The sequence below is a fragment of the Panthera onca genome, chromosome F1 (genome assembly GCF_046562875.1).
Source record: "Panthera onca isolate mPanOnc1 chromosome F1, mPanOnc1 haplotype 2, whole genome shotgun sequence".
NCBI classification, from domain to species: Eukaryota; Metazoa; Chordata; class Mammalia; order Carnivora; family Felidae; genus Panthera; species Panthera onca.
This window is the reverse complement of record NC_138355.1, coordinates 20,234,563-20,259,203: the sequence shown is the minus strand read 5'-3', so window position 1 is coordinate 20,259,203 and position 24,641 is coordinate 20,234,563. Positions and strand designations below refer to the sequence as shown.

General features: G+C 45.3%; 1 protein-coding gene across 2 annotated transcripts in view; it reads left to right on the top strand.

The window, feature by feature from the left end:
- TNR (tenascin R) overlaps nucleotides 1-24,641 on the top strand; it is a 417,184-nt gene that overhangs the window by 188,678 nt on the left and 203,865 nt on the right. For both annotated transcript variants that reach the window (XM_060643572.3, XM_060643571.3), the window contains exon 2: nucleotides 22,571-22,668. The gene's annotated coding sequence lies outside the window, so the exon portion shown is untranslated. The remainder of the gene's footprint in view (nucleotides 1-22,570; nucleotides 22,669-24,641) is intronic.

Below are 24,641 nucleotides of genomic sequence, written 5' to 3'. Positions count from 1 at the left end.
GTGTTTTCTTGGGGGGTCACCCCCCCAGAGGCTTCAGTCTTCCTGCTGGTGGTGCTCTGGGAACTTCCTCCAAACCCCCTGTCTCTTGTACCCAGTGCCCTCCTATGTGGCACACTCCTTTGCTTGGTGGCATACATCCTTTTCTAGCTTCCTGAGAAGTGACGCCTCAGAAGTAAGTTTTTTAAGGCTGAGAACTTAGATATCTGGAGATGCACTTATTCTTTCCTCACTCCTGATTGGTAGTGTGGGTATAAAACTGGAGATGGAAAATTACCTTCACTCAGAACTTGGAAAGAACTACTCTATGCCTTTTGGAAGCTGGCATTGCCCTTAGAAAACCAATGCCATTCTGATTTCTGATATTCTGCAGGTTTCTTGCCTTTTCCCTCTGGCAGCTTTTCAAAGAGATGGTAAGACCTTTTAATCCCTGATCTTAAATTTTATGATGGCATGCCTTGATGTGATTCTTGTTTTCATTTATTTTTCTGGGCACTTAGTAAGCCCATTCCTTCTGGAAAGTCATGTCTTCCAATAGAAGAAAATGTTATTATGTTTTTCTTTAATAATTTTCGCTCCTTGATTTTCTTTGTTCTCTCTCTGACTCTTGTTAGTTGAAAGTTGGACCTCCAGGGATGAATCACCTAATTTTCTTATCTCTTCGTTCCTATTTTCTATCTTTGTATACTATTTTCTGGGAGATTGCCTCACTTTTATCTTCTACACATTCTGTCGATTTTTACATTTTTTTCTGTTATCTTAATCTTTACTATCCAAGAGATTTTTCTTGTTTTCTGAGGGTTCCTTTCTAAATAAAATCCTATTTTGTTGTTTCATGGATGAAATATTGCTTTCTCAAGTTTTTTTCTGTTCCCTGAATTTTCTGTTCCATCTGATTCTCATTTCCTCATTTGTTTTGATCCCTTCTATACTAGAGCCCTTCCTCAAATGCCTGGTAATTCTTTTCTGTCTATTCACATCTTTTATTTTTTATTTTTTAGAGACAGAGAGAGAGAGAGAGAGAGAGCAGGTGGGGAAGAGGGGCAGAGGGAGAGAGAGAAAGAGAGAGACAGAGAATCCCAAGCAGGTTGTATGCTCAGCACAGATCCCAGAGCTGGGCTCGATCCCATGACCCTGGGATCATGACCTTAGCTGAAATCAGGAGTCAGATGCTCAACTGACTGAGCCATCCAGGCACCCCTATTCATATCTTAAATACCAAAGGGCCACTAGAAAGCTAATTAGATGCTGTATGCATATATATGCACGTAAGCACACACACTGTGAGGGCAGGGTGCCTGCAGGACTATGGAGTAATTAGTAGGGTAATCATTTGCAGCCCAAGTCGCTTAATTAGGAGACATTTCAGTTCTTAAGAGACATTTTTTCCAGTCTCCTCCCCAGGGGGTGAGAGTAATACATGCCTAACTGAGAGGGCAAAGTAGAGGCAGGGCAGTCTCATGGTCCAGGATATATGTTTCACTCAATATCCCTGCTTTCATCTGCTCACAGCTGTGACTGGTGTCAAGCCCACAGGCCATCTGATTCCGTGTCACCAGAGAGTGAGCTTCTTTCCTTCTGTAGAAGTGATGGGAGGAAAGCTATCTGACAGGGTGGGGGAGGGGAGGGTATCTAGGGGATGTAGCAGCAGCTCGTGCAACTTTCACCCAGTCTTCCTGTCCGCTGTGCCACCTGCACCCCAGTCTTCAGAGGCACCTGTGTATCTAGTTCCTGAGTCTTTCCTGAATCCCAACTTTTTGGCTTCTCCTTCTGTAGGTACTTTCTCTGCTCTTCTAAATTGGTGACCTATGTGCATCTGCTTCACATCTTTCAAAACCCTTCTCTGCTCTAAGTGTCTCCTTCATGGGTTTAAATCTCTGTGCCTTTTAAAGAGAGTATTCATTTTATTGTTGCATAACAAATGACCACAAATGTAGCAACTAAAAACAACACAAAGTGAGATGATCATCTCACCATTTTTGGGGGGTTGGGAATCCAGAATGTTTTAATCAGCTCCTGGGCTCAGTATCCAATCAAAGGCCGAAATAGTGAAGTTGGCCAGCTGCACCCTCATCTGGAAACAACTAGGAGGAGACCCACTTCTAAGCAAGCTCAGGTTGTTGGCAGAATTCATTTCCTTGCAATTGTAGGACTGAGTTCCCCATTTTCTTGCTGATTGGTGGCCAGTCTCAGGCCCTTGCCACGTGGCCTCCTCTACTTCAGCCACAGAAAACCTCATGTGCACTGATTCCTTCTCATGCCTCAGCGATGTCTCTGACTTGCCTCTATGCAATTAGCCAAAACAAGTCTACTTTTAAAGGGCTCATGTGACTAGGACAGGCTCAGCTGTATTTCCCTATCTTAAGGTCAAGTGTGCCATATAATATACCTTGTTACAGGAATAAGACCTCATATTGACAACCCAGGGATTGTGCGGGGCATGTATACCCAGGGCTGGGAAATCTCGGGGGCCATCTTAGAATTCTGCCTAAGGGTGAGATTTTTTTTTTTTTTTTTGAAGGAGCAGAAACAACTGCATGTAGTTTAATCCCACATGTTAATTAGAAGCTCTCGTGCCCTCATTAACACATGTTACTGTTACAGGGCATGTGAGTTAACATCAGTGCTCCAGACATAACAGCAAACTTGACCTTCAGCTTGTCACATGTGGGTGCTGCTCTCTTTAGTTATGGCTCAGGAAGAATGAGTCTTCCTCCTCTCTCATCCAAATGAATGAGCTTTATGTGCCTAAGAATCCAAAGAAGACTTGAGTGGATTCCCACATTCCTCTCTGGAGAGCATAAGCCTATTAGGAGCCCACAGGCGTGTCTGGAGAGCTGTGGTTCTGATCTACTCTTAGCGGTCCAGACACACATGTGAGGTCTCTGTTCTGGCACGTGCATGGAGGTTGTGTACCAGCAGTACCCAGCTGCACATAGATGTTACCAATAAGAGGTAGCACTTTGGCAAAGGGATGTGCCGATTTTTCTTGGGTTGGCAGATCCCAATGGTAGTGGTTGTATCCAGTGATGAATCACTAATTTCTAGAAACCTTGACCGGAACCTAAAGGGGAGATAAATGTGAGTGGGGTGTTGCTCTGAGCATTCCTGAAGACAAATGACCAGTCATGACTAAAAGATGGTTTTACATTTTCTGAGTGTAATCAAGTGAGATGTAACCAATATTCCGGAGTTCATTAGCCTCATGTCTCCTAACCTTCACTGTCGGGTGTTCCCTCATGGGAAAGCTCTCTGTAGATCTCAGATTTTTTTTAAATTAAATTTTAGCTTAGAGTAAAACCCGTGGGAGAGCCACTGGCAGGTAACCAGCAGGAGAAGGGGGCTAAAGGGAGGAAATGTTTGCATACAATATGGCCTTAGACTAAAAGGCCTTAGACTAAAAGACAGAGGTGGGGAAGCAGGAGTAAGCAGAAAGATTGGCAAGGGGCGAACAGGCTGATTTCCATATCTTTCTGATGTGGGTGCATTTCTCTCATTAGAGCCAACTGGACACCAGCAAACTAATAAAATGTGTTCAATACTGGAAAAAAATCCCAGGGGAGCCTCTTCTTGCTGCTACTAGAGGCAGTGGCAGTGAGACATACATTACTCTACACACATGAAGCCTTCATTCCGAGCAAGGGTCTCTGGGTTTACTTTTCAGAAAATCTACTTTATCCTGGGAAAAGAAAGGTAGGGAGACAGGGTTCTGAGACTATCTCCCAGGGAAGATATGAGATTCTTCCCTGCGCAGGCTGTGCGACAGGCTATCTTCCCTGTGCTGACTTCATGGTCTGCCTGGTCCCCTGGGGACAGATGCTAAGAGCCTGGCTGTGGTCTTGCCTGGGTGGGATTTCAGTGGCTTCTCACCAGGGCTCTCTGCCTTGAGTCTTTGCCTACCAGCTCCACCTGTCACCCAGCCACATTTAGATTTCTAAAACCCAAACCCAAATATAATCACATTAGATTTTCCTACTTAAAGACCCTTGGTTAGACCTCAACTGTCTACAGAACCAAGCCCAAGACTGAGTTTCTGATCATTATGTTCAGTGCTCTTTACACGACTTCAGCGGTGTCACTTTTGGTTGCCACTCTCCATACATAAGGTGCACCTCTCCTGAATTCACTCTGTCCTGTCACACTTTGGTGCTTTTGCACATGCTGTCCCTTCTTCTGCCTAGAACATTCTTTCTTTCCTTGTTTATATGTTGGGAAGTGTGCTGCGTCCTTCAAGTACCAACCCCAATTTTACTTTTTATGAAGCCCTTACCTTACCACTGACTTCTACCTCATCTTTTCCACATGAAGGCACCCAGGGAGGAGCAGAGTGGGCTAGCTGCTAATTAAGGACAAGGCTAGATAGGCTCAAGATTGCCCGGAAGGCATTATGGACTCTCCCAAAGAGGGTGGCAACAGTCGAGAACAAAATAAATCCAAGGACACATGCTTTTGACATGACTCAGGTGGGGAGTGGCAGCTGGATGTGGAGGGCATTGGGGTAGAAGGTGCTGGGGTCAGAGATGCTCACAAGAGCCATATCTGGTGGGTCAGGATTCTGCTAGGCAGATCTGCAGGAAGCAGGTCAGGCTACCTGGGAGACAGAAGTCCCAAGGCACAAAACATCAATGTTTGTGGTGTGTTTGTTTAAACAATAGTTGCTCTTAAATAGAGAGTCAGGGGAGGAGGTAGGGAGACAAAGTCAAGTGCAAAGGAAGGAAGAGGGAGAGGGATGAACACTTTGCGGAGCAGAACCAACTGTTCATTTCACTACAGCTCAGCAACAAGAATAAATGGAGGGAAGTCTTCAGACTTCCCAAGAGCCCAGGGGCATCCTTTCCAGTTCAGAGCACTGCCACACACGGAGGTGACACGGGGAGACCTGACAACTCACAACGCGTCCTGCAGACCCAATAGTGATGAAAGGCCACCCGCACTTTGAAATGCCGCCTAAAAGGCACCCCGAGCTTGGGTACTTAGATGTATGGTATCAGTTTAGATTTCTCCAACTTTGAACTCTGAAAAGCAACTCTGCCCTCGTGGTCTTTCTGCCTTTGGTCTAGGCTGGAGGGGAGTTCCACATCCCATTAGCTGCGTCCTGATCTTCACAGAGCATGAAAAAAAGGGGCATCTGTAAGATGAGAGATACTGACAACCTGCTTCTTGCTCAGTGGAATCTGTGCCGGCAGATTCTGTCTCTCTGTGTCCACTTTTCACTAGGCTTTTGTGCCACACCACACCTAACCTCACCCCAGAGTCAAAGTAGCCTCTTATGTGTGTCTTCCCATCATCCTGGGGAGCTCCTCCAGGAAAGGGCTGGGCCTTCCCCCTCAGAACCGCCAGCCCCACATAGCACTTGGCACGTAGTGAGTGAAGTGAGCCTGGTTCTCCCTCCTTTGCCTACCCTTTGATTCTTCTGTAGTCATTTTTATCTAGCTTTTTTCTGCTCCTTTTCTTTTTCATCTTTGCTCACCTCCCAATCCCAGCCAGACTGACAGAGGCTGAGGGGAGACTAAAAAAACCAAGCTGGTACCCCAGCTGGAAGGTTCAATGCCCACGACTTGCCAATTCCACTCTCGAAGAAACCAGAACTGTATCCTCCTTGGGCACTCCCTTTATACTCGTCTGCCACACCCCTCATTCAGGGTGCCTATGACCCTCTCTCTGGCACATCACCTTCCCAGGTAGGGTTTATAGCTCAAAATCTTTCTTTACCTCTGGGAGAGGCAATATACCATGATTGTTAAGGACCTGCTCGCTGGATCTGGTGGCCTTAGTTTGAATTCTGGCTCTGCCACTCATTAGCTGCATGAACTTGGATGAGCTGATGACATTCTCCATACCTCAGTTTACTCAACTGTATAATGCAAGTGATGATAAGGGTACTTACCTCATAGAGTTGCTTTGACGATTAAATTAATACATGCAAGGCAGTCAAAGCTGAACTGGGCACTTGGTGAGCGCTACATAAGCGTTTGCTGTTATTATTGTTAATGTTATGATACAGATATACCTATTTTCAGGCATTTAACCTCAATACTTAATCTTCAATCTCTCCATTTCCAGGAAAGCTTTCTCCTCAGTCTACAAACAGTTGCAAGTCTCTTTTCTCCTAAATAAAATTCCCTCCTACTCTATCTCCACCTTAAGCTGTTTCTCTCTCTCTCTCTCTCTCTCTCTCTCTCTCTCTCTCTCTCCTTGTTTGTAGTCAACACTATGAATGGAGAAATCTACCCTTACTATCTCCACCTTCTCATCTCCCATTCATGTCACCATCCGTAGCAATCTGGCCTCAGCTTCCAGCACGCCATCAAAGCTGTTCCCCCTCAGATTACCAATAACTTCCCTATGGCCACATCTAATTACCTTGCTGTCCCTTGTGACCTTATTGACCACTCGCTTTTGCTTGAAGTGTTTCCTGTATTTCTGAGACGCTATTCTTTCCTGGTTGTAATCGTCAGCTTTTGCTATGTCACGCTAAAGTGATAACCGCCAATGTCGCTGGCTTACAACAATGAAGGTTTTCCTTCATGCTTATGTTCCACATCAGCTGAGGGGTGGACGTTGCTCTGCTCCTTGTATGTTCCTCATCTGGGGATCCGGGGTGAAGGAACAGAGGCTGTTCTGGCAGAATCACCCAGTGACTCCTAAGACTTCTTTTTGGATGTTGTGTGGATCCCCTGTGCTCATATTCCATTGGCCAGAGCAAGTCACATGGCCCGAGTCTGCTAATTAGAGATGAAGGAAGTGCACTCGTCCACTGGCAATGACCAGGGACATACACTGATCTTCCAGAAAAGATAGCTAATAATAGGAAACAATAATACCATCTACCACACTGATTCTCCCTCTGTCTTTCCAATAGCTTGTCCTTAGCCTCTTTCACTAGATCATGTTCATCCCCTCACTTTCTAAATTTCAGTATTCTCCAGAGATTCTGGCCCTACAGACCTTCTGTGGGTAATCCCACCCATGCTCTTAACCTCAATAAGTATCTATATTCTTATGACTTCCAAACTTCTAGCACAGATAATCACTGGGCATATTTAGTGGTCCCTTGAACTTAACATGTCCAAATTCAACTCACTTTCTTACCTTCCTCCTATCCCTTTATTCTCCATCATGACTAATGGCAATGCTGTCAATCCAAATATGAAAGTCAGAAACCAGGGAAGGTTTCATTGTACCTCCCCCACCCCCATTCCATCCAATAAGCCAACTAGAATCCATTCTACCTTTAGGATAAATCCTTTGTCTCTTCCCCACTTTCTGTTTACTCTGATATCACCTGGCATTGGGCCTTTCTTATCCCCTGCTTGAATTTTGTTGATCACTTCTTCCCCAACCAGCCTGCCTGCTTCTGTTACTCTTCACTTGAATTCATCTCTGCACCGCAGCAAAAGATATCTCTCCCTCCTTTTCCCCGAAATCTGATCTTCTCTGCTTAAGAAACTTCAAAGGCTCTTCCATGAACCAGAAGTAAAATTCAGGCCCCATATTATAACATTCGAGTCTCTTCACGACAAGGATTCTTCTAGTCTTTTTATCACCGTGTCTTGCTACTCACTATCTTGTACCCTCTGCTTTGTTTGTATTAGACTTCTCCTCAGTATCAGATGCCCCATGATACTACCATGGTTCTCAGCTCCATATATTTACTCACACTATTCCCTCCATGCAAATGCTTGTCTCATTGTCTTTGTTGGCTGAACTCTTATGACCCTTCAAAATCTAGTCGTAGCACCTTTCATAAAACCTTCCCCAACGTTGCTCATTCCCTTTACCCTTACTCTACAATACGCAACTGCAACCTTTGTTTTAACATTAATCACATCACGTGATCATTCACGTGTCTTTCTCTTCTTTAGGGGTTAGGAGTTCCCCAGAGCAGAGACTGAGTTATTGTCATCTTCAAAATGGCTCATGAACTAGAGGAGTACATGCACATTAGATAGTCAGCGTTGGTTAAGGGAATAAATAACAAATAAAAGGCACACTCCAGTCTATGTCACATGAACGCAATAGGCAGACTTTTCCAGTTATTGCTTTCACTCTCTGGCTGCTTGCTGGCTCTAGGAGACATGATCTCCTGCTACGTTGGAGGACTAACTTCTTGCCTTCGTGTTGAAGTAGTCTCTGCAGCCTCAAGAGCCTAAACCTGATAGTTCTAGCCTTGTAGGAATCCTTAGCAAATCTCCTTCTTCTCGAGCCTGTCTCTCAACCAACAAGGGTCCTCTGCAGCTACACTCCCTGCTCTCAGCTTTCCTTAAAAGTGTCCTGCTGGTTGACTTAGGCCGTCTTCAGACTCTCCCCTGGAGCCCTCTACTCTTGGATTACACCATCACCCTTGCCACCTCTGGGTTTCGCACTGTGTCCTTTCCTCTCCATCTCTGCCAACACTGGCTATATGCTTTGCCCCAAAATAAGAATGTGGGGTCTCTTGTCCAAACATTAGTACATTACTACAAATTTCAAGATGGCAACAGCAAAGTGGTAAGCCAAGCCTTCTGAGTATGTTACCGTGTGAGCACATGGTTCTCTGCCTGTGAAGTTGGCCTTCAGCTCTGTCTCTCACTTCCAGGATGAAGGCACATATGGGGGTGTGGGGGCAGGGTAGAGGATTGGGCGGGAGGAGTGGTGTTAAAGTAGGCATGTATCAGTTCTTTGGGAAAATGAGTTAGCCAGGGTAAAGAGAGGATGCATTTCTGCCTGATGAGGATGAAAGCATTGGAGAGAATTTGGTAGAATAAGTTAAATCTGATTAAGGCTTTTATTACAGATGGAAAAGGGAGTTTAAAAATTTGTGTATGTAGAGGCTTCTGGGTGGCTCAGTCAGTTAAGCGTACAACTTCGGCTCAGGTCATGATCTCATGGGTTATGAATTTGAGCCCCGTGTTGGGCTCTGTATTGACAGCTCAGATTCTGTGTGTCCCTCTCTCTCTGTCCCTCCCCCACTTGCTCTCTGTCTCTCAAAAAAAAATTGTGTGTGTGTGTGTGTGTGTGTGTGTGTGTGTTATATAGATGGTTAATATATATGAGTTTTTGGTAAGTAAAGGGTTTTGACCAATGCCACATAGAAGTTATTTTAAAAGTAAGAATAAGCTGTCTCATTAGAAACATTTTGTAATTATGAAGAAATTGCTTGCCATCATTTGCATCAAATCAGCAGATGTAAAATGACGCTAATTCCATGGCTTGGGGGTGTGGGCATTTATCCCCTATCAGGGCTCTGTCGGAATGGCAAAAGGAGAGGCCACAGGCTGAGTGGGGTTTGAGAGCTCATTTAATTCCGTCTTCCATTCATTCCACTAAACACATTTATTGAGCACTCATTTCATGCCAGTGACTCAGACTCAGAGGTTTCCGCACAGTGAGGGGTAGTGAGAGATCAGATCCGGCCCCAGAGCCGGAGATGGGCTAAGCGTATCTAATACTAGACAGCCTCCTCTACCCCCGAAACTACTGTAAATTCAGAGGGAAATAGCCTCGTTTATAGAGTTCTTAAAAAAAAAAATCACAGTGAAATAAAACGTATGCTTACAAATAAAATACCAGTGGGGGTGGTACAGAGTGCCCTGGTGGAGACAGAGCTGGGAAAGGGAGGGCCTGGGTTGGGAGTTGGGGGAATTCTTTCACCACTTCTGGTCTTTCCCTTTCCCCTTCCTCCAACCTTAACTAATTAATGCAAACGAGCGGGTCTCCCAACCTGCGCACCACGCTGCTGCCACTTATCACAGTCTTGCTCTTGCTCTAATGCTGGGAGAGCCTTTCCGGGGCGCCTTGCATTTACAGAGCACCTCCCGAGTCATGACCATTATGTCATTTTGATCCCCAGTTTGGTAGATAGTTGAACCATATGCAATTGCCATTTCTGTAGGTCAGATATAGCCAAATGTCGGCAATTTCTTATACTGTTCAGTCTAACGGTGGTGGTGCTATTATCCTCATCATTCTTTTCTCAGAGGATGATAGGGAAGGTTAGAGAAGCTGTACCCATCTCACAGAGCCAGGCCTGGGGTTTGGATCCCAAGCCAAACTGGTACTCGGATTCACGCCCTTTCTGACGTTTGGCGCCCGGTTGGCGTTATATCGCAAATCAGCCCTGTGCAGCCACTCACATGCAGGTTGGGAGTCTCATCTCGTGTTCATGTGCTTTAACTGTCTTTTTTTCAGCCCTAGATTCAGTGATGGTTCTCTGTACAAACTCATTCATTTTTAATCAGTTGACTGTAATGATTTGTTACAAATGATCTTTAATTCTCAGCTGCGGTTAATCAGTACTGAAAAGCACTTTTCCTGTTATCTTATTTGGATAGGACTCTTAGTGAACTACTTGCCTGCCATTACTTAATCACTTGTTTGTTTTGCCTCTGCACACAGTTTCGAGCAGCGTATGTCAGTGTGCAATGTGGGCATTTGCCCTCGTTCTCCAAGCTGTGGTAGGTGCAGGGAGCCGGGGCGGGGACCATGGAGGGTCATGCTGACGTCTGATGCTAACTGACCTCCTTCTGCAGGCCAAGCATGGAGCCAGGTGCTGAGGATAAGACAGCTTATACATAGGCAACTGCAACACAACTTGAAAGGTTGTTATGAGAGCACGTGGTGTAGGGGAGAGGGAGCGGAAGTGAGGGCACTAAACTTGTCCCTGGAGGGTCAGGAAGTCTTCTTGGAGAAGCCAAATCCTGGACAATTAGTATTAAGCAGGCAGACGTTTCTAGGCAGATGGAACAGCACATGCAAAGGCCCAGACAGCAGGAGAAAGGGAACTGAGACCGAACAAGCCTGGAGTGCAGAAAGGAGGCAGGGGAGACCAGCAGAGAGCGGGTTCAGGCTAGTGAGAAGGACCGGGTCATGCAGGGCCTTAGTCACATCTGATACCTTGAAAGGGAAAAAACCTGAGTAGATTTACTTTAGAAAAGCCTGGAAGTGGCATGGAGAATGACTGGAAGGGGCTGAGAGAGGGGCAGGAAGCCCAGAGAGGAGGAGGAGGTGGAGGAACAGGCAGGAGATGCTGGGGCCCGAGCCCAGTGAGTATCTGCAGGATGGCGAGGAGCAGGTGTCCCGGAGTGCAGGCTGGCCTGGAAAGGAGGTTGGGGACGGAGGCAGGGCACAGAAGAGGAATGTCTAGTTTCATTCTTCCAGGGCCAGGCCGGGGCACTTGTTTGCTGTCAGAGAGACCAAACTCTCCAGCTGCAGGCCAGGGTTACCTGTAGGCGGGAGCGGGCAGCCACAGCAGGGAGAGCCCAGATCTCAGCTCTTCCTGAGCCACCGGCTCTCTTGAAGCCCTGAGGTCTGCCTTGTGTCATCTTCCGGTGGTGCTGACCAATGAAGGGAAGTTGAAAATTTCCCCTCACCACCCCCAGGTTCTGGTATTTCTGGCCCTTCTGGGAGTCCAGCATGACTACTGTAAGATTTGAGTCAAACCCTGGAGCAGAATGATTCTATAAGGCTACTTTTCAGAATCACTTTGTCCGGAGATGTGATCAGTGATGCCTCAGGATGGCAAGCCCTGTGCTCAGCGGCAGGGAGAAGTGAAGCCTGCCCAGGACTTCTTCCACAGCCTGTCTGTGGTAGGACCCACAATTCCAGAGTTCAGGGGCCACATGGATCTTCTCTTAGCAGAATGGTGCTTGCCAGGGTGGTGAGGGAGGGCCTGGCTGATGAGGGCATCAGTGTAGTAATAGAAAAGCAAAGATAAAAAACCAGACTGTACCTGCTCCCTCCTCTACATTTGAGACCCATTTACCTTTTTTTTTTTTTTTTAATCCAAGCACAGAAAGTGTGAAGCAGATTTAATTTGTCTCCATTATCTCCATTTCTGATTGGCCTTGCCATACTCCTTTTATCCTTTTGATGTCTGCCATGGAGGTCATTAAGTATCCCTTTCCTTTTGGAGTCCCAGACCAAAAGCTAAGGAGACTAATTTGTGCTATAGTGTGAGTGACTTACGCTTTGGTTTAAAATGCAAATATCTATGGAAAGGGCAAGTCGTAAGGCAAAGGTATAAATCTAATGGTAGAAAATTGAGTTTCAGCACAGGAACTTGGAGGGTTTTGTGAAGAATTTCCAATCATACTGTATAAACAACTGCCTGGTCTAAGGATGGGGCTTCTTGGTTCTGACCCATCCCCAGAAGGTTTCTTTAGAATGTCAATGATACAGATCAGAAGGATCTGTGTTTCTCTGCAACCTCACTGTGAGAAATGGATTTCAAATAGACTCAGGATTCACCAGGTATCTCCACAACTGGCTCTGTCTGCCTTCAATGCTCTTTCCCATTTCTGACCCTTGGCACTGCACTTCTATCTTTATATCTTAAATTTTTTTAATGTTTATTCATGTTTGAGAGACAGAGTGTGAGTGAGGGGGAGGCAGAGAGAGAGGAAGACACAGAATCCGCAGCAGGCTCCAGGCTCTGAGCTGTCAGCACAGAGCCTGACGTGGGGCTTGAACTCGCGGACTGTGCAATCATGACCCAAGCTGAAGTCAGATGCTTAACCGACTGAGCCACCTAGGCATGCTTGGCACTCCTGTCTTTATCCAGCCCCTCTCTGCTGTGAGTTCTCTCAGGTTCTATGATCAGTGTTCCAGGGTGCTTTGTTCATACCTCCATTAAAGTCTTGACACAGAAGCCCCATGAATAGATCCTTCCATACACATGACTGTGTCTTCTCCATGGACTGTGTGGTCTTCTTTCTCAAGGGCCAGAATTATTTCTTATTCATTTCTTTCTCTCCTGTGATTTTAGTTCTGGCAGATACTAAGTGATCAGTACGTGTTTTTGGTTTTTGTTGTTCTTTTTTGGTGTTGGTTTTCTTTTCTTTCTCTCGGGAGGGGCGCAAACAGATGATTGCAATGTGGAAAGCAGAGTGGGATTTTGTTTGGGAGCATACCTCCAAAATTTCTCAAGGCTGTGCTGTCATATTGACCTGGCCCTCCCTGGGGCCATTAGATGAACAAGTCACTATCTGTGCCTTCAAGGAATTTATAGTGTCAGTTCAAACGTAGATGTAAGAAAACAAAAACACTGAAACCATGGTTTTCCTCTTAGCCCAATAGAGAAGCTACATTAATGGGGGTGGTCCTGACTTCCCCCTTCCCTTTTACCCTTGGAAATATTCGGAAATGTATATATAGTAGTCAAGATGTGTGTGTAATGGTCAAAATGTTTGGACATATGTGTATGGTGGCCAAAATGCCAACGTAGGATGAATCGAGGTGAGATTTGAAGATCAGTTTGCAATACTGTGGACAGTATCTTCCAAAGAAGAATCAACTCTCCCAAAATGGCAATAGAGTAATCTATAAAGCACAAGGCTAGACAACCTTGGATCATACCAGGACACTAAGAATTCAAGGTTTTAGACCAAATTGTAATTTCTGAACACTTAGAACAATTAAAGAAAGTAAGCCTTCATTTTCCAGGACCTTCTTCATGTTAACCCACTGTCAATACACACTTGCACTGGATTGAACTCCCCTTTCCACACCTTGCACAGGTCATGCTAAGATAGATTCCTCTCAAGCCACTGTAGCCCCAGGGACATTGGCCCGGTAGTCACACTGCAATTGGCCACGCTCTCTGCTCCAATCCTGTACTTCCCCTTCCCATTTCCCACAAGGCCAGCATCTGAACAGAGCAAGTTTGAACACCCCAGCCCTAGTTGTGTCCCCATGGGCCGCATTTGCCTTGTCCTGGCCTTGTACCCAACTTCCTGGTCTGGTCCTACATGCACTAAGCTCTTGACCTCTGGCTCTGCCTCTCCTATTTACCCTGGCTCAGATATCCTAAATATTTTCTACTTCTCCCGATTTTGATCTTGGACACTCTCACCTAAAAATGAGTCATCCCACTCTAAATGACAGTGGTGCCTCCACTGAATTTATACAAGATCATTGGTTTAATCCATTTCCTGTTTGACCAGGGGACTCCCCACCTGCTCTTCCAGAAGCAGGCCCCAGGAGAGGGCCCTGGTCTGAGAAGTGCCTGAACTGCCCCTGACAAGAGAGGAGGACACAGGTGCTGTGTCTTCGGCCCAGTGTTCTAGTCCTGTGTCCTCCAAGCTCACGTTGACTGATGGGGAAGCAGCAGAACATTGGCTCACACCCCAACGGAAACCAGAGGAGAGACCTTTCTCAAATGCTTGGGAAGTTGACCTTGTGTCACTCTAGCAATTGATCCACCCTAAATTGTGGATCCAATGATATGTAACAAGTTAAAACTGAACTTGTCCCAAGAAGACAGGAAATGCTGGGCCAGTTGTAAAGTTGTGCCCCCTGGGTCAGGTGCTTTGAGGGGAAATTGGCTATCTTTGAGGAAGACCAGAGAGCTGCCATCAGAGAAAATATACTCAGCCTCTGGCCCTGAGGGTCACACTTTTGCCAGCCAAGTACTGGGTTAGCCAATTACCTGCCCCAGGAGTCATTTAAAGAAGAGAAGAAATACTGCCCTCTGTCCATACCCGGGCAAGGCAGAGCTCTATATCAGATGAAGAAAGGGCCAGGGCTCACCTTAGATCCATAGCTTTCTCTTTCCCTTTGTGGACTCATTTTCAGCTTCTTTCACTAAGGAGAGCACACATCCTTAGGCAGGAAATTACCCTGGTGATTGATGTCTAGTAAATGCAATTAGACCCCAGTTTAGTGCTCTCCAAGGGGTGCCCTCCAGTGTGGTGTTCGGAGTTTGGTGATCACTTAACAACCATGCACCCGAGGCCTCCTGGTTATGAAGCATTTGTCTGTGTCAGGCTTTGACCACCAGAACCTCCCACTCTCTTTAAACGGAGGGAGGCTGTGGGCAAAAAGATAAGAATGGCAGATGGGACAAGAAGATGGCAGAGAGGATGCTGGGAGGGAGACATTCAGAATAAAAACAGCCCGGTTGGCCAAAAAGACATGATGACTCCCAAGGGAAGGCCAGAACATAAGCTGGGGACCGGTGGGGTGTGGGGACGCCTTCCATGGCTGAAGTTCTAAAATATTTGCTAGTCAACTTAGTGCTTGAAATATAATCCTTTAATTCTACTGCCTTAGGGGCTTTGGAGGCATAGATAAAGAAAACTGGCCCAGATGCCCATCCTTGAGGTATTTGCATTGTAGTTGGAAAGGTCAAACACACCCCATCAAACTTCCAGGCCACAAACTCCCATCGGGCTTGGCCACACGCAAGCCCATGGAGTAGCATACGCAGTATTGACCCAACTGTGGAGCTGAGAGAAGGACAAAGGAGGCCATCTGCATTCCTCTTCAGCCAGGGCCAGTTAACCCTTTTCATGTCATGGCCCTTTTTGGACTGGTGATGCATGTGAACCCCTTCTCAGAATAATGGTATAAGTGTAGAAAACAAAATCTGTAAGATTACAGAGGAAACCGCATTTTTATCGAAATGCAGTTATCAAAATACTAAAAAACCAAATTTTGCTGTATGGTAATATATATGCTTCTTTATTAACACAGTAAATAACAAGATTTGCTGGCAGCTCTAATAAGTACTGTAATTTTGAAATAGTAATAAGCTTAAACAATATTTCAACATATCTGCAGCAACTGTAATGAGATATAAAAATATCTGTGATTTCTATTGGTGACAGAATTACAGCTACTGCTCAGACTATTATGACTTGTTGCCCACATTTAAAATTAGAGGGACTTCTAAATTTTTGTTAGAGGTCGGTGAAAAGGCAGATATAACTTTTTTTCCATATGCATTCATGAACTCTCTGTGGACCGCATGCTAAGAACCATTGGTGTAAGACTTGGTACAATAAGTTATAACTGTACTTTCTAAAGCTTTAAAAAATCACACTCATTTTCACATTGTTAAAGCGAAATACAAGCATGATAGAAATGTTAAGAAATTTAGATTAAGTGGGAAAAGACAAAGAAAATTAAAAAAAGAAAAACAAGCACATGACTCAGAGAGAACCACCGCTAACAGTTTGATTTTTAAGACACGGAGCTCATTGCTAATCCTTTTTTCATGCACCAAATCTACTCCACTTAGGGTTATTAGATTGCAGTGTCGCTCAGAAGGATGTCAAAGAACAACGAATGCTCAGTGAAAAAGCAACTCAAAGCACCGTGAATGTAGACTGGAAACTACATGAAGCCTAATCGTAGAAAAGGAACCTTGCTCTTTACAGCACAGCCACCCACAGGCAGGGCAAAGCGCCAGGAAACAGAGCGAGGGAGATCCAGCAATCCAGAGGACACGCTGGAGTCTTCCAGCCCCACGAACAGGAGCTATCCCCCTCCTGTTCGTCAGGATGAATTATCTTAAGTTGGAACTGTGCATTGTTAATATCTGAAATTACCCACTTGGTGGGGGATACTGACTGTGCTCCAAACCTGTCAAGTGCTTAGATCAGATCCTTGATATGTGTTGGCAGAGCGGGAGGTCTCATCCAAAGAATCCACTGCAGAATAACGATAATGAGGTAGCAGGTACCTAGGAGGTGTTGCGCGATCTATACAGACATCCAGGCACATGTGGGCAGAGAGGGACCATTGTGCTGCCCCAAGTGATCCCCTGTGGTAATACTGTGCAGCTCTCTCTGAGGTGAAAGGTAGTCTGATACATATTCGGCTGTCCCCGGTTACCTCCGGAAGACTAAAGCCTTGGAATGGCTTGTCTGGTCCCTCTTAAACAGCACCCACAGAGGATCCCCTGTGGGCGAGTTCAGAATAGAGCAGAAGCCAAGCCCCAGCTTACTTTCCCCGAGTCTTCCAAGCAGTGGCCAAGTTCTGAGCTCTTGACTTGCCACACTTCCCGTATGAACGTGAGGTTGTGAAGCAAGTAACCACCAGCTTGGGGCCTCACCACACCTCCCAGAAAGAACTTCCATGAGGCTGGGGCCAACATCACTATAGCCACATTGGGAAAGTGCCTCCCTTCCCTTCTCCAGCTCAGACCTTATAGCAATATCTTTTTCTGACCTCCAAACAGAGACCTTGCCGGGGTGGGGGGTGCAGAGGAGGAGGAGGGTGTTAATGAAATACTGCAGGCATAGTCATCAAAATGTGACTGTGAGCTTTCTTAGAGGGACCTTGCAACCCCCAGGTGGCAGGCCCTGCTTCCTCTGAGCCTAGCTAAAGATCACAGCCTAGGATAACAGGCCAGCCAATCTCCTGAGTGCAAGGCAGCTCCAAATTTCAAAATGTTTTTAATAAAACAATGTGGAAAGGGCAGACTGCTCATTTTGATTCTCCCCACTGGGTCGTTCAATTAAAGCTGAAATTCTGGGGAAACGTGAACCACCCTGACCATATTTTCCATTAGTAATAATGATAAAAGATAATTATTGAGCCTGTCTGTCAGATATTCCAGACACCCGCACCTTCACTTAATTAATTGCTAATTAAGATATGAAAGAGGTGGTGTCTCTCACACGTCCTGACTTTATTAAGCCTCAGCAAATCTTCCTCGGGGAAAACAAACCTAAACCACCAAGACTTGGGTTTGGGAAAACACAGACGGAAGGGGGTGAGGCAGGGAGGAAGGTCAACTGTGAATTGCCATCATTTACCATTCTGATGATGCACCATGATCCTGAGAGGCAAGAATGAGGGAGAAAGAGAGAGAAACAAACAAGGTTTGCATTCCTACCTTCTGCTATACACTGAGCTAGGTGAGCTTTTCACCTATATTATCTGAGTTAATCCTCACAGCAATCCTATAAAGAAGTATTATGATCCCCATTTTACAGATTAGAAAAGGTACTCTTGGCAGGATTCAGTAAATATCTTTTCCAAAAATATGTAATTGGTAAGAGCTGGAATTTGAGTCAAATTCCACACTCTTCCATTTATTGTTCCATGGAGGTACAAGAAACAGAGATTTTTTTTTTTTTTTTTTTTTTACCAGTTCTTTACCATTACTGATAAAAGCAGAAAAGCATCGTGGTAGCTAGCCTTCAAGATGACCTCCAATTACCCCTTGCTTTTTAGTATTCATACCCTTGTATTGTCTCCTCCCACATTAAATAGAACTAACCATGTAACCAATAGGATATTGTAGAAAGGATAAGGTGGGTCATAAAAGACGTGGTTGCTTTCCCCTGGCTCTCCCTTGGGTCACTCACTCAGGGGAAAGCCAACCATGCTGTGAAGATACTCAAGCAGCCCAGCAGAGGGCCACATGGGGACGCCTCCTGCAACAACCAGTACCATCCAAGTGAGCCCTCATGGAACCAGAGTCTCCCAACTTAGCAGGTCTTCAGCCTGCTGAAGGATTACAGCCTTCACTGACATCTTACCTGAAACTTCATGAGACTTTGAACCTGAACCACAGATAAACCACTTCTGACCCACAGAACTATGAGATAAAAATGCTTATTGTTTTAATCCAGTGATTTTGGGGGGTAATCATTATACAGCAATAGATAATGAATTCATGAACTCTTCATATCCTGCTGAATTCCAATGTCTTGCCAATACCAATGGGTAGGATTAGAAATCCTTCTAAGAAAACTTCAATGTATATGCCTGAAGATAAGAGCCCCAAATAATAGTCATTTAAGGTCCCTTGTGAGTTTAGGAGCTGACTATGGGTCAGATCACCAAGAGTTGCCTCAATTTGCCATTTTCTCATCAAGATGACTAAGTACAATTTGTTGGCCATTGTACTGAAAATCTGATCCATTTTTAGCAACCAACAGTTATAAGAGGAAAAATGTGAATTGACAAGAATTTAGCACATTGGGTAGTCTTGTCTAGAACTGATGAGCACACTTGCAATCACGTGGCTATTTCTGGGACATCTCCGGCAATTTGCAATCAACAAACCCAAAACCACCCAAGTATGAAGGTTTACGCTGAATGTCAAAATGAACTATTTCTATGGAGTCCGAAAGCTCCTCAGGTTTTGATTGCTACGTCCCACCTGGCCTGGCAGTGTTCTTCTTCTGCCCATGATCTGCCTAAGCCAGAGGGGAAATCGACACAGGGCTTTGGAGAAAATCTGTGTTTGCAATCAACAGACATCTAAGGTTGCACTCCTCAGACCACCCAATTCCTCAGATCCTGCCCAGGCAAACAGGGACAGAGGGCCCAACCAACAAAGCCCCTCGGATTTCTGGACTCACATTCAGTAGAAGAGGGGTCAGCATTTGATGTGGAGAGAAAATAAAGTGCACATTTTTCTGGACATATTTCATAGGAAAGCTTTTTTTTTTTTTCCTCCAAAGATGAGCTGTTACAAGCTGACCCCAGAAAATAGCTATCAAGGGAATGTTGGCCATAAAGAGCAGGAGTGCAGGTAGATGAGTGGGTTGAGAGAATGAACAGAAAGAACACAGCAATTTGCTGAAGTTGCTGGGGAGTCAGGTCACCATGCTCCTTAGCTTTGTGTGCGTCTCCTGTGGTTCCATTTCCTCTCTCCCTCGGTTCCCCCTGCAGTGTGCCAGCTGAAAGGATTTGGGAGCAAGAGCCCTGCACTCAGTATTTATCCAACAGCTTTGCCTCGGAACTTGTTACCACAGAATACTTGTTCATGTTGTGACCCACTGACGTCACTTTCTGTTATAGGAATCGTTCGCCTCGTCACCGGTTATATGAGAACCTACTCTGAGATGGCGCATTTGTGTGATCTCTTTAAGGCTAGATGGCTTGTTAAGTCAAATGGGTCTATTAGTGAGGTAGTGCACATTATATCACAAGGGCTGGTATATCAGGTTCAATATGAGCTTCTCTGACATAGCAAGTATGGTCGTGGCTTCAAAAAGACCAGTACACACTTGCTTGAATTCACTGTGGTCATTGCTCAGCCCACAGCTTGAAGCTTATTTAGGAAAAAATAAAAGTAGTTAAAAAAAATATCAACATATATACAAGCTGGTTAAATGGAAGGAGCACAGGACTAGAACACAGGGGTCCGTAGGCTAGTTCTAATCTCCCCAGTAACTCTGTGTGTTTGGTGCCTGCCTCCATGAGTGGACTTCTCCTCCTGTAACTGCCAGCCTGGGGTCTCCCTCCCCCAGGGCAGGACTCCATCAGGGCAGAGGCTGTGTCCTCTTCTTGTATCCCAGTGCCTGGCACAGACCTGGTTACTCAGAAGGCTCTTAGCGAATGGTTGTTGCCAATGACCAAAACACCGAATCAGAGCATCTATCCGTAGTCACATACGAATGTATGTGGTTATATGAGCATGGAGGAAAGGACCGAAGTCTGCATTCAACCTGGGAGCTGAGGATAATACGGATGGTGAAGGAGGGAGAGGAGGTGGAGAGAGGCAAGAAATAGAGAGAAAAAAAAATAAGGACATGGCACTAAAAAGCCTTGATGTGTAATACGATCTTTTTTTGTGAAAGTATGTGTATATATGTGTGAGTAAATTAGGGAAAAAATGATGATGCTCATATGTTAAGTCAAAACAAGTTGCAGAGAATTTTGGCTAAAAACTATAAACAAAAACATCATATATCTGTGTCTATATGCCTGATTGGGTTTAAATGAGCATGAAGGAGGGTGTGGGTGAGGGGTGTTGTGAGGCACTTCCCCACAGCAGCACTCACCCCCCCCCCCCCCACCCAGGTGCTGGGAGTGTTGGTAGCTCACAGCTCACAGCTGGGGTCCCGTCCAGGAGTCACCTTCAGCCAGAGGAAGCTGCTTTGCCCAGTGTCTCCTTGGGGGCAGCCAAGGACAGGTGGGGTCCAAAGGCCTGTCCCTTCTCAGTGCAGGGTGGCTCCAGAACTCCCTCTGGCCAATCCTGCTCCCTGTCCTCCCTGATGAGAGTATGCCCCAGTGAACCTTCAGTGCACATAACCTACTGCGTCTGTTTCCCTAGAACGGGACTTGTGATGGTGTGGAAAGATACATAACTGGTCTATCAGAATGTTACATCAAGAGGCTGAGGTTGAGGGGGGGGTGGTGATTAGCTTTTTCTGTATAAATCTTTGCATTGATTTACCTGATACAATGAACACATATCTCTTTTCTAATTTTGAGAATATCAAACAAAGAAATGTAAAATGTAGTCAACAAATATATGTTACTTAAATGAGTGAATGACTCTGCTCATACCTCATTGGAGAAATAGGTAATAAAATAGCACATCAAAGGAACTGATTTTCAATCAAGGAACCTGAAGGGGATTTTGCTAACATGTTTGATGACTTTTGACTTAGTTGGTTCAAAAGAGATTGGGCCAGCTTTCTACAAGTGAAGTCACCACCCTGCAGGGTGAGGAATAAAAGGGCCAATAGGTAAAAGTAAAAAGAAGAGAGAGTTTCAATTCCATGGAAGAAGAAATTTTCAAATATCAGAGTTATCTGCCAGAAAAAAAATGGGCTGCAAATTTGGGTAGCCACTGTCCAAATTACACTGACCAGAGGAAGTGTAATTATTCCATTTGGTGAGCTGTTGGGCTAGAACCAGAGGGGGGACACCTGGCATTTATATGTCACTTCAACACTTACCCACACTGGACACTGGCAGGACTGCTGATGAACACTCTCCTTCCCAATGATACAGCCTCAGAATCTTTCCCAACCCCACACTCCAAGCAGCCACTGCTGATACACTGGGGGAAGGATTCCCCAGAGGTGAAATCTATTTGCCCTTCCAGAACTAAATGATCTTTCCACTTCTAGTTCTAAGGTTCCATGGGGTCTTCCAGGGAAGGCTAATTTATTCAGGAAGAACTTAGTCGAGCAAGCCTACACCCTAGCCAATGGCTTGCTCCTTCCTCCCTCCAGTGCTAATTGATTTTTTTGCAAATACAGTTGAGATCCCTAAGGCTCTGTGTCCCCTTTGGAGAAAGCCCAGAGGATTTGTGGGAAGCAAGCCCACAAAGGCATAATCATCCGGTAATGGACGGGTGGCGATAGTTCCTGGGAATTGTGTACAGGGGAGAACTGGTCCAAGTCCTGCATGGGAGCCAGGCTTACACAGGTTGACAAATTACTGACATGGAATCTCCCCACTTGCAGTAGGTGCCACTGCTTCTGTGGGGGGAGGGTTCTAACCTGCGAGGATTATCCTTTGTTACGCATTCATTTCCTCGATGAGTATTTGGTGAACTTCTCTGTGCTGCACTGTGCTTGGGACAAGAACCAAAGCAGCGAGAGGGACAGAGAGTCCAGAGTGAGAATAGCGCAGATGAAGAGGCTGACGACAAGTGGTGACTTTTTGGATATGGGAATGCCTGAGTGCTGCTCACATTAAGGACAGAAGAGGGGCTCCGGTTTAGGGGCAACGGGTGGCTTCCTGGAGGAATTGCCAAGCATCTGTCATAATCAGATCACCACTCTATGTTACTGTGACCACCTGCAAAGACCTCAGAATAGATTTGTCACCTAAAACACATTTCTGGATTTATAATCATTCTGTAGAACGGTTTCTTAAATATTTACCGCTTCATTGTAAAGCTATGAGAATGAACGAAAGAAAATTAATAAAATAAACACAACTCTCCGGAGAGGAAACAAAAGAACTTCTTGTTTTCTTTGCTTTAGACATCCCCCTGGTGTACCTCCAAGTTTATTGAAAAAGAGATATGGCGGTTGGGATGGAAAGGGAAACTGAGATTCCTTATTTTGAAACCATCAACGCACTTCTTCCCTCCCTATTCCTGTTTCAGGTGGACGTTTGCTGCACGTGCACAGAGGCCAGGTCTCTTGGAGTTGGGATTGAAGAGCGCGTGGGGAAGAGAAAACATCAAAGACACCGTCACTAAAGGTACCATTTCTATGAAACTTTTCCCATCCATCACTGCAATGGCCAGTTCCAGGCTTTCACTTGTGACTGCATATTCCCAGGGACTGAGACTCTTTGTCACTGCAACAACGGCCTAGGGGACAGCCTCCCTGAAATGAGGTGCTCAAGAGCATTAGCTCCCCTGGGCTTCATGCCGTCTCAGAAAAAAACTGGGGAAACCGGGCACCAAGGTTTTGGCTTTTCATAAAATATTTCTGAAATGCATTTCATGATGTGGTTGGTAATAAAAGTGTATTACTGCTCTCAGTCCCTCCAAGACTAGGCTTGATTCCCAGCCCAGCCGTGCCTGCGCTGGGCCTGCAGGAATCGGTGCTAAATTATTCACCAGCCCGACTAAAATTTCTGGAGTTCCAAAACCTCTAATAAAGTATTATGAAAAAATATCCATCTCTTTATCTCTATCCATAACCATTTATATGGCTAGAGGAAAAACCTGTCGTTTTATTTCTTTTAATTTAAAAGCTTTCCTAATTCCTTTTTCACACCACATATATATGTCTAAAGAATTTTCAGGTTGAAATAATAACCTTCTAAAAAATGGTCCATGGGCGAAGGCTCTTGGGATTCAGAGTTGACAGGCACAGTGAATATTTTGCTCCCTTAATAACTTTTGCTCGCTCTCAAACTTGACATGCCGAACTGGGAATTTCTCAACTAGGTATGGCCCTTATTTTATTGTAGAAAACAATGATAATATACCCACCAGCCTTCTCTCTATGTGTTTATATGGTTGCTAAAATTTGTTCTGGAAAAATTAATTTCCAACCTCAGATCCATAAGGTACCATTATCTGTCATGGCATTCTGCAGCATGGCATTCTGAAGCCCCAAGTTTGAATCAATCCAGACCAGCCCCAGCAACACCCTGCCTCACTTGGGGACATTGGCTACAAAGTACCCCAGGCTGTTTAACATACCTTTGAACACAGAAACTTATGAGACATTAGCACATGAAGCTGGCTATCAGCCATTCACACTTTATTTTTTAAAAAGTTTTTAAATGTTTTTATATTTATTTTTGAGAGAGAGAGAGAAACACAAAGTATGAGCAGGGCACAGAGCCTGACACACGGCTCGAACTGTGAATGGTGAGATCATGACCTGAGCCGAAGTTGGACTCTCAACCGACTGAGCCACCCAGGCACCCCTAGCCAGTCACACTTTAGAGAAAATTGGTTAATTTGGTGTTTTGAAGGTAACAGCTGGTTGAGATCAAGCTCTCTGCAACCAAGCAGAGCTGAAACAGGGTGGACCATCTGGGCGGCAACTAAGGGTAGCTGTTGCGAGAAAGTCATAGGAAATGTATTAAGATGAAGACATTTGAACTTACTAGAACTCTACTGAGAGAAGATATTGTGTAGCTGAAAGAATAGTGACAAGGCACTTACGTTATAAGATTAATATTTCTCCCCACCCTCCCACCTCCGCCAAAGAAACCTATTCAAGTAAAACTCATTGGTTTCTAAACTGACTTCTGAATAACGTGGGTTCAGGGGGGTATGAGATCCAGGGTGCTGTCATCCTCTGCTAAGTCGATGTTGAATAAATGTTTAAAGAATGTTGGTTTAAATGTAAGACAAATTATTAGCCTGACAAGAGCACCCAGCTATTTTCATCAGCCCTAATACCTGAGGCTTCTGACGGAGGGGGTGGAGGGATGAAAGAGGGAGCCCAGGACCCCGCCAGCCATATGAGACTCTGTGAGGGCACTGAAAAGTCAGGACAGAATGAGACTCTGTGAGGGCACTGAGAAGTCAGTGTGCAGACAGACAGTGGGAGAGGGGTGACCCATGAGGACAAGCTTCACATCCCGTCTGGACCTAGCTTTACTCCGGCAACAAGGACCCTGCTGCGGTCTGACCTCACGCAAATCAATCCGCAGGCTGAATCAGAGAATATTCATGGAAAGCAAGGATGAGCCTAATGATTAAACAG